This window comes from Triturus cristatus, chromosome 10 (assembly GCF_964204655.1).
Source record: "Triturus cristatus chromosome 10, aTriCri1.1, whole genome shotgun sequence".
Taxonomy (NCBI): domain Eukaryota; kingdom Metazoa; phylum Chordata; class Amphibia; order Caudata; family Salamandridae; genus Triturus; species Triturus cristatus.
The window spans coordinates 1,045,353,678-1,045,368,739 of NC_140593.1; positions in this window are offsets into that span (position 1 = coordinate 1,045,353,678).

Consider the following 15,062-nt stretch of genomic DNA (forward strand, 5'->3'; position numbering starts at 1 on the left):
TTGCCTCCTCCTGGTTTGGGCTCTGCTCGCTACTGGATGAGTAAGCGCCTGCCTCCCTCTGGGTTGGGCTCTGCTCATTACTGGGTGAGTCTGTGCCTGCCTTCCCCTGGGTTTGGCTCTGTTTGCTTCTGGGTGAGTCAGCACCTGCCTCCCTCTGGTTTGAGCTCTGCTTGCTACTGGGTGAGTCTGTGCCAGCTTCCTCCTGAGTTGGGCTCTGCTTGCTTCTAGGTGAGACAGTGCATGACTTCCTCTGGGTTGGGCTCTGCTTGCTACTGGGTGAGTCTGCGCCTCCCTCCCTCTGGGTTGAGTTCTGCTTGCTACTGGGTGAGTCTGTGCCAGCTTCCCCCTGAGTTGGGCTCTGCTTGCTTCTAGGTGAGACAGTGCATGACTTCCTCTGGGTTGGGCTCTACTTGCTACTGGGTGAGTCTGCTCCTGCCTCCCTCTGGGTGGGTTCTGCTAGCTACTGGGTGAGTCTGCGCCAGCCTCCCCTTGGGTTGGGCTCTGCTGGCTGCTTGGTGAGTCTGCGCCTGCCTTCCCCTGGGTTTGGCTCTGTTCGCTTCTGGGGGAGTCAGCGCCTGCCTCCCTCTGGGTTGAGCTCTGCTTGCTACTGGGTGAGTCTGTGCCAGCTTCCCCCTGGGTTGGGCTCCGCTTACTACTGGGTGAGTCTGTGCCAGCCTCCACGGGATTATGCACCTGCCTCCCACTGGGTTGGGCGTTTCTCGGTGCTGGATGAGTCTGCGCTTGCCTCCTCCTGGTTTGGGCTCTGCTCGCTACTGGGTGAGTCTGCACCAGCCTCCCCCTGGGTGGGCTCTGCTCACTACTGCGGGAGTCTGTGCCCACCTCCCCCTGGTTGGGGAATCGCTCACTTCTAGGTGAGAGAGCGCCTGCCTCCCTCTGGGTTGGCCTCTGCTTATTACTGGGTGAGTCTGCGCCTGCATCCCCCTAGTTTTGGCTTTGCTCGCTGCTTCGTGAGTCTGCGCCTGCCTTCCCCTGGGTTTGGCTCTGTTCGCTTCTGGGTGAGTCAGCGCATGCCTCCCTCTGGGTTGAGCTCTGCTTGCTACTGGGTGAGTCTGTGCCAGCTTCCCCGTGAGTTGGGCTCTGCTTGCTTCTAGGTGAGACAGTGCATGACTTCCTCTGGGTTGGGCTCTGCTTGCTACTGGGTGAGTCTGCGCCTGCATCCCCCTGGTTTTGGCTTTGCTTGCTACTGGGTGAGTCTGCGCCAGCCTCCCCCTGGGTTGGGTTCTCCTCGCTGCTGGATGAGTCTGTGCCTGCCTTCCCCTGGGTTTGGCTCTATTCGCTTCTGGGTGAGTCAGCACCTGCCTCCCTCTGGTTTGAGCTCTGCTTGCTACTGGGTGAGTCTGTGCCAGCTTCCCCCTGGGTTGGGCTCTGCTCGCTACTGGGTGAGTCTGTGCCAGCTTCCCCCTGAGTTGGGCTCTGCTTGCTTCTAGGTGAGACAGTGCATGACTTGCTCTGGGTTGGGCTCTGCTTGCTACTGGGTGAGTCTGCGCCTGCCTCCCTCTGGGTGGTCTCTGCTTGCTACTGGATGAGTAAGCGCCTGCCTCCCTCTGGGTTGGGCTCTGCTCATTACTGGGTGAGTCTGTGCCTGCCTTCCACTGGGTTTGGCTCTGTTCGCTTCTGGGTGAGTCTGCGCCTCCCTCCCTCTGGGTTGAGTTCTGCTTGCTACTGGGTGAGTCTGTGCCAGCTTCCCCCTGGTTTGAGCTCTGCTTGCTACTGGGTGAGTCTGTGCCAGCTTCCTCCTGAGTTGGGCTCTGTTCGCTTCTGGGTGAGTCAGCGCATGCCTCCCTCTGGGTTGAGCTCTGCTTGCTACTGGGTGAGTCTGTGGCAGCTTCCCCGTGAGTTGGGCTCTGCTTCCTTCTAGGTGAGACAGTGCATGACTTCCTCTGGGTTGGGCTCTGCTTGCTACTGGGTGAGTCTGCGCCTCCCTCCCTCTGGGTGAGAGAGCACCTGCCTCCCTCTGGGTTGGGCTCTGCTTATTACTGGGTGAATCTGCGCCTGCATCCCCCTGGTTTTGGCTTTGCTTGCTACTGGGAGAGTCTGCGCCAGCCTCCGCCTGGGTTGGGTTCTCCTCGCTGCTGGATGAGTCTGTGCCTGCCTTCCCCTGGGTTTGGCTCTGTTCGCTTCTGGGTGAGTCAGCACCTGCCTCCCTCTGGTTTGAGCTCTGCTTGCTACTGGGTTAGTCTGTGCCAGCTTCCCCCTGGGTCGGGCTCTGCTCGCTACTGGGTGAGTCTGTGCCAGCTTCCCCCTGAGTTGGGCTCTGCTTGCTTCTAGTTGAGACAGTGCATGACTTGCTCTGGGTTGGGCTCTGCTTGCTACTGGGTGAGTCTGCGCCTGCCTCCCTCTGGGTGGGCTCTGCTTGCTACTGGATGAGTAAGCGCCTGCCTCCCTCTGGGTTGGGCTCTGCTCATTACTGGGTGAGTATGTGCCTGCCTTCCACTGGGTTTGGCTCTGTTCGCTTCTGGGTGAGTCTGCGCCTCCCTCCCTCTGGGTTGAGTTCTGCTTGCTACTGGGTGAGTCTGTGCCAGCTTCCCCCTGGTTTGAGCTCTGCTTGCTACTGGGTGAGTCTGTGCCAGCTTCCCCCTGGGTTGGGCTCTGCTCGCTACTGGGTGAGTCTGTGCCAGCTTCCCCCTGAGTTGGGCTCTGCTTGCTTCTAGGTGAGACAGTGCATGACTTGCTCTGGGTTGGGCTCTGCTTGCTACTGGGTGAGTCTGCACCTGCCTCCCTCTGGGTGGGCTCTGCTCGCTACTGGGTGAGTCAGCACCTGCCTCCCTCTGGTTTGAGCTCTGCTTGCTACTGGGTGAGTCTGTGCCAGCTTCCTCCTGAGTTGGGCTCTGCTTGCTTCTAGGTGAGACAGTGCATGACTTCCTCTGGGTTGGGCTCTGCTTGCTACTGGGTGAGTCTGCGCCTCCCTCCCTCTGGGTTGAGTTCTGCTTGCTACTGGGTGAGTCTGTGCCAGCTTCCCCCTGAGTTGGGCTCTGCTTGCTTCTAGGTGAGACAGTGCATGACTTCCTCTGGGTTGGGCTCTACTTGCTACTGGGTGAGTCTGCTCCTGCCTCCCTCTGGGTGGGTTCTGCTAGCTACTGGGTGAGTCTGCGCCAGCCTCCCCTTGGGTTGGGCTCTGCTGGCTGCTTGGTGAGTCTGCGCCTGCTTTCCCCTGGGTTTGGCTCTGTTCGCTTCTGGGGGAGTCAGCGCCTGCCTCCCTCTGGGTTGAGTTCTGCTTGCTACTGGGTGAGTCTGTGCCAGCTTCCCCCTGAGTTGGGCTCTGCTTGCTTCTAGGTGAGACAGTGCATGACTTCCTCTGGGTTGGGCTCTGCTTGCTACTGGGTGAGTCTGCTCCTGCCTCCCTCTGGGTGGGTTCTGCTAGCTACTGGGTGAGTCTGCGCCAGCCTCCCCTTGGGTTGGGCTCTGCTGGCTGCTTGGTGAGTCTGCGCCTGCCTTCCCCTGGGTTTGGCTCTGTTCGCTTCTGGGTGAGTCAGCGCCTGCCTCCCTCTGGGTTGAGCTCTGCTTGCTACTGGGTGAGTCTGTGCCAGCTTCCCCCTGGGTTGGGCTCCGCTTACTACTGGGTGAGTCTGTGCCAGCCTCCATGGGATTATGCACCTGCGTCCCACTGGGTTGGGCGTTTCTCGGTGCTGGATGAGTCTGCGCTTGCCTCCTCCTGGTTTGGGCTCTGCTCGCTACTGCGGGAGTCTGTGCCCACCTCCCCCTGGTTGGGGAATCACTCACTTCTAGGTGAGAGAGCGCCTGCCTCCCTCTGGGTTGGCCTCTGCTTATTACTGGGTGAGTCTGCGCCTGCATCCCCCTAGTTTTGGCTTTGCTTGCTACTGGGTGAGTCTGCGCCAGCCTACCCTTGGGTTGGGCTCTGCTCGCTGCTTCGTGAGTCTGCGCCTGCCTTCCCCTGGGTTTGGCTCTGTTCGCTTCTGGGTGAGTCAGCGCATGCCTCCCTCTGGGTTGAGCTCTGCTTGCTACTGGGTGAGTCTGTGCCAGCTTCCCCGTGAGTTGGGCTCTGCTTGCTTCTAGGTGAGACAGTGCATGACTTCCTCTGGGTTGGGCTCTGCTTGCTACTGGGTGAGTCTGCGCCTCCCTCCCTCTGGGTGAGAGAGCACCTGCCTCCCTCTGGGTTGGGCTCTGCTTATTACTGGGTGAATCTGCGCCTGCATCCCCCTGGTTTTGGCTTTGCTTGCTACTGGGTGAGTCTGCGCCAGCCTCCCCCTGGGTTGGGTTCTCCTCGCTGCTGGATGAGTCTGTGCCTGCCTTCCCCTGGGTTTGGCTCTATTCGCTTCTGGGTGAGTCAGCACCTGCCTCCCTCTGGTTTGAGCTCTGCTTGCTACTGGGTGAGTCTGTGCCAGCTTCCCCCTGGGTTGGGCTCTGCTCGCTACTGGGTGAGTCTGTGCCAGCTGCCCCCTGAGTTGGGCTCTGCTTGCTTCTAGGTGAGACAGTGCATGACTTGCTCTGGGTTGGGCTCTGCTTGCTACTGGGTGAGTCTGCGCCTGCCTCCCTCTGGGTGGGCTCTGCTTGCTACTGGATGAGTCTGTGCCAGCTTCCCCCTGGGTTGGGCTCCGCTTACTACTGGGTGAGTCTGTGCCAGCCTCCACGGGATTATGCACCTGCCTCCCACTGGGTTGGGCGTTTCTCGGTGCTGGATGAGTCTGCGCTTGCCGCCTCCTGGGTTGGGCTCTGCTCGCTACTGGGTGAGTCTGCACCAGCCTCCCCCTGGGTGGGCTCTGCTCGCTACTGCGGGAGTCTGTGCCCACCTCCCCCTGGTTGGGGAATCGCTCACTTCTAGGTGAGAGAGCGCCTGCCTCCCTCTGGGTTGGCCTCTGCTTATTACTGGGTGAGTCTGCGCCTGCATCCCCCTAGTTTTGGCTTTGCTTGCTACTGGGTGAGTCTGCGCCTGCCTCCCTCTGGGTTGGGCTCTGCTCATTACTGGGTGAGTCTGCACCTGCATCCCCCTAGTTTTGGCTTTGCTTGCTACTGGGTGAGTCTGCGCCAGCCTACTCTTGGGTTGGGCTCTGCTCGCTGCTTCGTGAGTCTGCGCCTGCCTTCCCCTGGGTTTGGCTCTGTTCGCTTCTGGGTGAGTCAGTGCATGCCTCCCTCTGGGTTGAGCTCTGCTTGCTACTGGGTGAGTCTGTGCCAGCTTCCCCGTGAGTTGGGCTCTGCTTGCTTCTAGGTGAGACAGTGCATGACTTCCTCTGGGTTGGGCTCTGCTTGCTACTGGGTGAGTCTGCGCCTCCCTCCCTCTGGGTGAGAGAGCACCTGCCTCCCTCTGGGTTGGGCTCTGCTTATTACTGGGTGAATCTGCGCCTGCATCCCCCTGGTTTTGGCTTTGCTTGCTACTGGGTGAGTCTGCGCCAGCCTCCGCCTGGGTTGGGTTCTCCTCGCTGCTGGATGAGTCTGTGCCTGCCTTCCCCTGGGTTTGGCTCTGTTCGCTTCTGGGTGAGTCAGCACCTGCCTCCCTCTGGTTTGAGCTCTGCTTGCTACTGGGTGAGTCTGTGCTAGCTTCCCCCTGGGTTGGGCTCTGCTCGCTACTGGGTGAGTCTGCACCTGCCTCCCTCTGGGTGGGTCTGCTCGCTACTGGATGAGTAAGCGCCTGCCTCCCTCTGGGTTAGGCTCTGCTCATTACTGGGTGAGTCTGTGCCTGCCTTCCCCTGGGTTTGGCTCTGTTTGCTTCTGGGTGAGTCAGCGCCTGCCTCCCTCTGGGTTGAGTTCTACTTGCTACTGGGTGAGTCTGTGCCAGCTTCCCCCTGGTTTGGGCTCTGCTTGCTACTGGGCGAGTCTGTGCCAGCTTCCCCCTGAGCTGGGCTCTGCTTGCTTCTAGGTGAGACAGTGCATGACTTCCTCTGGGTTGGGCTCTGCTTGCTACTGGGTGAGTCTGTGCCTGTCTCCCTCTGGGTTGGGCTCTGCTCATTACTGGGTGAGTCTGCACCTGCATCCCCCTAGTTTTGGCTTTGCTTGCTACTGGGTGAGTCTGCGCCAGCCTACCCTTGGGTTGGGCTCTGCTCGCTGCTTCGCGAGTCTGCGCCTGCCTTCCCCTGGGTTTGGCTCTGTTCGCTTCTGGGTGAGTAAGCGCCTGCCTCCCTCTGGGTTGAGTTCTGCTTGCTACTGGGTGAGTCTGTGCCAGCTTCCCCCTGAGTTGGGCTCTGCTTGCTTCTAGGTGAGACAGTGCATGACTTCCTCTGGGTTGGGCTCTGCTTGCTACTGGGTGAGTCTGCTCCTGCCTCCCTCTGGGTGGGTTCTGCTAGCTACTGGGTGAGTCTGCGCCAGCCTCCCCTTGGGTTGGGCTCTGCTCGCTGCTTGGTGAGTCTGCGCCTGCCTTCCCCTGGGTTTGGCTCTGTTCGCTTCTGGGTGAGTCAGCGCCTGCCTCCCTCTGGGTTGAGCTCTGCTTGCTACTGGGTGAGTCTGTGCCAGCTTCACCCTGGGTTGGGCTCCGCTTACTACTGGGTGAGTCTGTGCCAGCCTCCACGGGATTATGCACCTGCCTCCCACTGGGTTGGGCGTTTCTCGGTGCTGGATGAGTCTGCGCTTGCCGCCTCCTGGGTTGGGCTCTGCTCGCTACTGGGTGAGTCTGCACCAGCCTCCCCCTGGGTGGGCTCTGCTCGCTACTGCGGGAGTCTGTGCCCACCTCCCCCTGGTTGGGGAATCGCTCACTTCTAGGTGAGAGAGCGCCTGCCTCCCTCTGGGTTGGCCTCTGCTTATTACTGGGTGAGTCTGCGCCTGCATCCCCCTAGTTTTAGCTTTGCTTGCTACTGGGTGAGTCTGCGCCTGCCTCCCTCTGGGTTGGGCTCTGCTCATTACTGGGTGAGTCTGCACCTGCATCCCCCTAGTTTTGGCTTTGCTTGCTACTGGGTGAGTCTGCGCCAGCCTACCCTTGGGTTGGGCTCTGCTCGCTGCTTCGTGAGTCTGCGCCTGCCTTCCCCTGGGTTTGGCTCTGTTCGCTTCTGGGTGAGTCAGCGCATGCCTCCCTCTGGGTTGAGCTCTGCTTGCTACTGGGTGAGTCTGTGCCAGCTTCCCCGTGAGTTGGGCTCTGTTTGCTTCTAGGTGAGACAGTGCATGACTTGCTCTGGGTTGGGCTCTGCTTGCTACCGGGTGAGTCTGGTGCCAGCTTCCCCCTGAGTTGGGCTCTGCTTGCTTCTAGGTGAGATATTGCCTGACTCCCTCTGGGTTGGGCTCTGCTTGCTACTGTGGGAGTCTGTGCCCACCTACCCCTGGGTGGGGCTTTGCTCACTTCTAGGTGAGACAGCGCCTGCCTCCCTCTGGGTTGGGCTCTGCTTATTACTGGGTGAATCTGCGCGTGCATCCCCCTGGTTTTGGCTTTGCTTGCTACTGGGTGAGTCTGTGCCAGCCTCCCCCTGGGTTGGGTTCTCCTCGCTGCTGGATGAGTCTGTGCCTGCCTTCCCCTGGGTTTGGCTCTGCTTGCTACTGGGTGAGTCTGTGCCAGCTTCCCCCTGAGTTGGGCTCTGCTTGCTTCTAGGTGAGACAGTGCATGACTTGCTCTGGGTTGGGCTCTGCTTGCTACTGGGTGAGTCTGCGCCTGCCTCCCTCTGGGTGGGCTCTGCTCGCTACTAGGTGAGTAAGCGCCAGCCTCCCCCTGGGTGGGCTCTGCTCGCTACTGGGGGAGTCTGTGCCGGCTTCCACGTGATTTGGGCTCTGCTCGCTACTGGGGGAGTCTGTGCCCACCTCTCCCTGGGTGGGGCTCTGCTCACTTTTAGGTGAGACAGCGCCTGCCTCCTCTGGATTGGGCTCTGCTCAGTACTGGGTAAATCTGCGCCTGCATCCCCCTAGTTTTGGCTTTGCTTGCTACTGGGTGAGTCTGTGCCAGCCTCCCCTTGGATTGGGCTCTGCTTGCTGCTGGGTGAGTCTGCGTCTGCCTTCCCCTGGGTTTGGCTCTGTTCGCTTCTGGGTGAGTCAGCACCTGCCTTCCTCTGGGTTGAGCTCTGCTTGCTACTGGATGAGTCTGTGCCAGCTTCCCCCTAGGTTGGGCTCTGCTCGCTACTAGGTGAGTCTGTGCAGCCTACTCCTGTGTTGGGCTCTGTTCGCTTCTGGGTGAGTCAGCGTCTTCCTCCCTCTCGGTTGATCTCTGCTTGCTACTGGGTGAGTCTGTGCCAGCTTCCCCCTAGGTTGGGCTCTGCTTGCTACCGGGGGAGTCTGGTGCCAGCTTCCCCCTGAGGTGGGCTCTGCTTGCTTCTAGGTGAGACATTGCCTGACTCCCTCTGCGTTGGGCTCTGCTTGCTACTGTGGGAGTCTGTGCCCACCTACCTCTGGGTGGGGCTTTGCTCACTTCTAGGTGAGACAGCGCCTGCCTCCCTCTGGGTTGGGCTCTGCTTATTACTGGGTGAATCTGCGCCTGCATCCCACTGATTTTGGCTTTGCTTGCTACTGGGCGAGTCTGCGCCAGCCTCCCCCTGGGTAGGGTTCTCCTCGCTGCTGGATGAGTCTGTGCCTGCCTTCCCCTGGGTTTGGCTCTGTTCGCTTCTGGGTGAGTCAGCACCTGCCTTCCTCTGGTTCGAGCTCTGCTTGCTACTGGGTGAGTCTGTGCCAGCTTCCCCCCTGAGTTGGCTCTGCTTGCTTCTAGGTGAGACAGTGCATGACTTCCTCTGGGTTGGGCTCTGCTTGCTACTGGGTGAGTCTGCGCCTGCCCACCTCTGGGTTGAGTTATGCTTGCTACTGGGTGAGTCTGTGCCAGCTTCCCCCTGGGTTGGGCTCTGCTTGCTACTGGGGGAGTCTGTGCGAGCTTCCCCCTAGGTTGGGCTCTGCTCGCTACTCGGTGAGTCTGTGCCTGCCTTCCCCTGGGTTTGGCTCTGTTCGCTTCTGGGTGAGTCAGCACCTGCCTCCCTCTGGTTCGAGCTCTGCTTGCTACTGGGTGAGTCTGTGCCAGCTTCCCCCTGGGTTGGGCTCTGCTCGCTACTGGGTGAGTAAGCGCCAGCCTCCCCCTGGGTGGGCTCTGCTCGCTACTGGGTGAGTCTGTGCCAGCTTCCACGTGATTTGGGCTCTGCTCGCTTCTGGGGGAGTCTGCGCCCACCTCTCCCTGGGTGGGGCTCTGCTCACTTCTAGGTGAGACAGCGCCTGCCTCCTCTGGATTGGGCTCTGCTCAGAACTGGGTGAATCTGCGCCTGCATCCCCCTAGTTTTGGCTTTGCTTACTACTGGGTGAGTCTGTGCCAGCCTCCCCTTGGATTGGGCTCTGCTCGCTGCTGGGTGAGTCTGCGTCTGCCTTCCTCTGTGTTGGGCTCTGTTCGCTTCTGGGTGAGTCAGCGCCTTCCTCCCTCTTGGTTGAGCTCTGCTTGCTACTGGGTGAGTCTGTGCCAGCTTCCCCCTAGGTTGGGCTCTGCTTGCTACCGGGGGAGTCTGGTGCCAGCTTCCCCCTGAGTTGGGCTCTGCTTGCTTCTAGGTGAGACATTGCCTGCCCCCTCTGGGTTGGGCTCTGCTTATTACTGGGTGAATCTGCGCCTGCATCCCCCTGATTTTGGCTTTGCTTGCTACTGGGCGAGTCTGCGCCAGCCTCCCCCTGGGTAGGGTTCTCCTCGCTGCTGGATGAGTCTGTGCCTGCCTTCCCCTGGGTTTGGCTCTGTTCGCTTCTGGGTGAGTCTGCGCCTGCCTCCCTCTGGGTTGAGTTCTGCTTGCTATTGGGTGAGTCTGTGCCAGCTTCCCCCTGGGTTGGGCTCTGCTTGCTACTGGGGGAGTCTGTGCCAGCTTCCCCCTAAGTTGGGCTCTGCTTGCTACTCGGTGAGTCTGTGCCTGCCTTCCCCTAGAATTGGCTCTGTTCGCTTCTGGGTGAGTCAGCACCTGCCTCCCTCTGGTTCGAGCTCTGCTTGCTACTGGGTGAGTCTGTGCCAGCTTCCCCCTGGGTTGGGCTCTGCTCGCTACTGGGTGAGTCTGTGCCAGCTTCCCCCTGAGTTGGGCTCTGCTTGCTTCTAGGTGAGACAGTGCATGACTTGCTCTGGGTTGGGCTCTGCTTGCTACTGGGTGAGTCTGCGCATGCCTCTCTCTGGGTGGGCTCTGCTTGCTACTGGATGAGTAAGCGCCTGCCTCCCTCTGGGTTGGGCTCTGCTCATTACTGGGTGAGTCTGTGCCTGCCTTCCCCTGGGTTTGGCTCTGTTTGCTTCTGGGTAAGTCAGCGCCTGCCTCCCTCTGGGTTGAGTTCTACTTGCTACTGGGTGAGTCTGTGCCAGCTTCCCCCTGGTTTGGGCTCTGCTTGCTACTGGGCGAGTCTGTGCCAGCTTCCCCCTGAGCTGGGCTCTGCTTGCTTCTAGGTGAGACAGTGCATGACTTCCTCTGGGTTGGGCTCTGCTTGCTACTGGGTGAGTCTGTGCCTGCCTCCCTCTGGGTTGGGCTCTGCTCATTACTGGGTGAGTCTGCACCTGCATCCCCCTAGTTTTGGCTTTGCTTGCTACTGGGTGAGTCTGCGCCAGCCTACCCTTGGGTTGGGCTCTGCTCGCTGCTTCGCGAGTCTGCGCCTGCCTTCCCCTGGGTTTGGCTCTGTTCGCTTCTGGGTGAGTCAGCGCATGCCTCCCTCTGGTTTGAGCTCTGCTTGCTACTGGGTTAGTCTGTGCCAGCTTCCCCCTGAGTTGGGCTCTGCTTGCTTCTAGGTGAGACAGTGCATGACTTCCTCTGGGTTGGGCTCTGCTTGCTACTGGGTGAGTCTGCGCCTCCCTCTCTCTGGGTTGAGTTCTGCTTGCTACTGGGTGAGTCTGTGCCAGCTTCCCCCTGAGTTGGGCTCTGCTTGCTTCTAGGTGAGACAGTGCATGACTTCCTCTGGGTTGGGCTCTGCTTGCTACTGGGTGAGTCTGCGCCTCCCTCCCTCTGGGTGAGAGAGCACCTGCCTCCCTCTGGGTTGGGCTCTGCTTATTACTGGGTGAATCTGCGCCTGCATCCCCCTGGTTTTGGCTTTGCTTGCTACTGGGTGAGTCTGCGCCAGCCTCCCCCTGGGTTGGGTTCTCCTCGCTGCTGGATGAGTCTGTGCCTGCCTTCCCCTGGGATTGGCTCTGTTCGCTTCTGGGTGAGTCAGCACCTGCCTCCCTCTGGTTTGAGCTCTGCTTGCTACTGGGTGAGTCTGTGCCAGCTTCCCCCTGGGTTGGGCTCTGCTCGCTACTGGGTGAGTCTGTGCCAGCTTCCCCCTGAGTTGGGCTCTGCTTGCTTCTAGGTGAGACAGTGCATGACTTGCTCTGGGTTGGGCTCTGCTTGCTACTGGGTGAGTCTGCGCCTGCCTCCCTCTGGGTGGGCTCTGCTTGCTACTGGATGAGTAAGCGCCTGCCTCCCTCTGGGTTGGGCTCTGCTCATTACTGGGTGTGTATGTGCCTGCCTTCCACTGGGGTTGGCTCTGTTCGCTTCTGGGTGAGTCTGCGCCTCCCTCCCTCTGGGTTGAGTTCTGCTTGCTACTGGGTGAGTCTGTGCCAGCTTCCCCCTGGTTTGAGCTCTGCTTGCTACTGGGTGAGTCTGTGCCAGCTTCCTCCTGAGTTGGGCTCTGCTTGCTTCTAGGTGAGACAGTGCATGACTTCCTCTGGGTTGGGCTCTGCTTGCTACTGGGTGAGTCTGCGCCTCCCTCCCTCTGGGTTGAGTTCTGCTTGCTACTGGGTGAGTCTGTGCCAGCTTCCCCCTGAGTTGGGCTCTGCTTGCTTCTAGGTGAGACAGTGCATGACTTCCTCTGGGTTGGGCTCTGCTTGCTACTGGGTGAGTCTGCTCCTGCCTCCCTCTGGGTGGGTTCTGCTAGCTACTGGGTAAGTCTGCGCCAGCCTCCCCTTGGGTTGGGCTCTGCTCGCTGCTTGGTGAGTCTGCGCCTGCCTTCCCCTGGGTTTGGCTCTGTTCGCTTCTGGGTGAGTCAGCGCCTGCCTCCCTCTGGGTAGCTCTGCTTGCTACTGGGTGAGTCTGTGCCAGCTTCCCCCTGGGTTGGGCTCCGCTTACTACTGGGTGAGTCTGTGCCAGCCTCCACGGGATTATGCACCTGCCTCCCACTGGGTTGGGCGTTTCTCGGTGCTGGATGAGTCTGCGCTTGCCGCCTCCTGGGTTGGGCTCTGCTCGCTACTGGGTGAGTCTGCACCAGCCTCCCCCTGGGTGGGCTCTGCTCGCTACTGCGGGAGTCTGTGCCCACCTCCCCCTGGTTGGGGAATCGCTCACTTCTAGGAGAGAGAGCGCCTGCCTCCCTCTGGGTTGGCCTCTGCTTATTACTGGGTGAGTCTGCGCCTGCATCCCCCTAGTTTTGGCTTTGCTTGCTACTGGGTGAGTCTGCGCCTCCCTCTCTCTGGGTTGAGTTCTGCTTGCTACTGGGTGAGTCTGTGCCAGCTTCCCCCTGAGTTGGGCTCTGCTTGCTTCTAGGTGAGACAGTGCATGACTTCCTCTGGGTTGGGCTCTGCTTGCTACTGGGTGAGTCTGCGCCTCCCTCCCTCTGGGTGAGAGAGCACCTGCCTCCCTCTGGGTTGGGCTCTGCTTATTACTGGGTGAATCTGCGCCTGCATCCCCCTGGTTTTGGCTTTGCTTGCTACTGGGTGAGTCTGCGCCAGCCTCCCCCTGGGTTGGGTTCTCCTCGCTGCTGGATGAGTCTGTGCCTGCCTTCCCCTGGGATTGGCTCTGTTCGCTTCTGGGTGAGTCAGCACCTGCCTCCCTCTGGTTTGAGCTCTGCTTGCTACTGGGTGAGTCTGTGCCAGCTTCCCCCTGGGTTGGGCTCTGCTCGCTACTGGGTGAGTCTGTGCCAGCTTCCCCCTGAGTTGGGCTCTGCTTGCTTCTAGGTGAGACAGTGCATGACTTGCTCTGGGTTGGGCTCTGCTTGCTACTGGGTGAGTCTGCGCCTGCCTCCCTCTGGGTGGGCTCTGCTTGCTACTGGATGAGTAAGCGCCTGCCTCCCTCTGGGTTGGGCTCTGCTCATTACTGGGTGTGTATGTGCCTGCCTTCCACTGGGGTTGGCTCTGTTCGCTTCTGGGTGAGTCTGCGCCTCCCTCCCTCTGGGTTGAGTTCTGCTTGCTACTGGGTGAGTCTGTGCCAGCTTCCCCCTGGTTTGAGCTCTGCTTGCTACTGGGTGAGTCTGTGCCAGCTTCCTCCTGAGTTGGGCTCTGCTTGCTTCTAGGTGAGACAGTGCATGACTTCCTCTGGGTTGGGCTCTGCTTGCTACTGGGTGAGTCTGCGCCTCCCTCCCTCTGGGTTGAGTTCTGCTTGCTACTGGGTGAGTCTGTGCCAGCTTCCCCCTGAGTTGGGCTCTGCTTGCTTCTAGGTGAGACAGTGCATGACTTCCTCTGGGTTGGGCTCTGCTTGCTACTGGGTGAGTCTGCTCCTGCCTCCCTCTGGGTGGGTTCTGCTAGCTACTGGGTAAGTCTGCGCCAGCCTCCCCTTGGGTTGGGCTCTGCTCGCTGCTTGGTGAGTCTGCGCCTGCCTTCCCCTGGGTTTGGCTCTGTTCGCTTCTGGGTGAGTCAGCGCCTGCCTCCCTCTGGGTTGAGCTCTGCTTGCTACTGGGTGAGTCTGTGCCAGCTTCCCCCTGGGTTGGGCTCCGCTTACTACTGGGTGAGTCTGTGCCAGCCTCCACGGGATTATGCACCTGCCTCCCACTGGGTTGGGCGTTTCTCGGTGCTGGATGAGTCTGCGCTTGCCGCCTCCTGGGTTGGGCTCTGCTCGCTACTGGGTGAGTCTGCACCAGCCTCCCCCTGGGTGGGCTCTGCTCGCTACTGCGGGAGTCTGTGCCCACCTCCCCCTGGTTGGGGAATCGCTCACTTCTAGGAGAGAGAGCGCCTGCCTCCCTCTGGGTTGGCCTCTGCTTATTACTGGGTGAGTCTGCGCCTGCATCCCCCTAGTTTTGGCTTTGCTTGCTACTGGGTGAGTCTGCGCCTGCCTCCCTCTGGGTTGGGCTCTGCTCATTACTGGGTGAGTCTGCACCTGCATCCCCCTAGTTTTGGCTTTGCTTGCTACTGGGTGAGTCTGCGCCAGCCTACCCTTGGGTTGGGCTCTGCTCGCTGCTTCGTGAGTCTGCGCCTGCCTTCCCCTGGGTTTGGCTCTGTTCGCTTCTGGGTGAGTCAGCGCATGCCTCCCTCTGGGTTGAGCTCTGCTTGCTACTGGGTGAGTCTGTGCCAGCTTCCCCGTGAGTTGGGCTCTGCATGCTTCTAGGTGAGACAGTGCATGACTTCCTCTGGGTTGGGCTCTGCTTGCTACTGGGTGAGTCTGCGCCTCCCTCCCTCTGGGTGAGAGAGCACCTGCCTCCCTCTGGGTTGGGCTCTGCTTATTACTGGGTGAATCTGCGCCTGCATCCCCCTGGTTTTGGCTTTGCTTGCTACTGGGTGAGTCTGCGTCAGCCTCCGCCTGGGTTGCGTTCTCCTCGCTGCTGGATGAGTCTGTGCCTGCCTTCCCCTGGGTTTGGCTCTGTTCGCTTCTGGGTGAGTCAGCACGTGCCTCCCTCTGGTTTGAGCTCTGCTTGCTACTGGGTTAGTCTGTGCCAGCTTCCCCCTGAGTTGGGCTCTGCTTGCTTCTAGGTGAGACAGTGCATGACTTCCTCTAGGTTGGGCTCTGCTTGCTACTGGGTGAGTCTGCTCCTGCCTCCCTCTGGGTGGGTTCTGCTTGCTACTGGGTGAGTCTGGTGCCAGCTTCCCCCTGAGTTGGGCTCTGCTTGCTTCTAGGTGAGACAGTGCCTGACTCCCTCTGGGTTGGGCTCTGCTCGCTAGTGGGTGAGTCTGTGCCAGCTTCCACATGATTTGGGCTCTGCTCGCTACTGGGGGAGTCTGTGCCCACCTCTCCCTGGGTGGGGCTCTGCTCACTTCTAGGTGAGAAAGCGCCTGCCTCCTCTGGGTTGGGCTCTGCTCATTACTGGGCGAATCTGCACCTGCATCCCCCTAGTTTTGGCTTTGCTTGCTACTGGGTGAGTCTGTGCCAGCCTCCCCTTGGGTTGGGCTCTGCTCGCTGGTGGGTGAGTCTGCGTCTGCCTTCCCCTGGGTTTGACTCTGGTCGCTTCTGGGTGAGTCAGCAACTGCTTTCCTCTGGGTTGTGCTCTGCTTGCTACTGGGTGAGTCTGTGCCAGCTTCCCCCTGGGTTGGGCTCTGCTTGCTACCGGGTGAGTCTGGTGCCAGCTTCTCCCTGAGT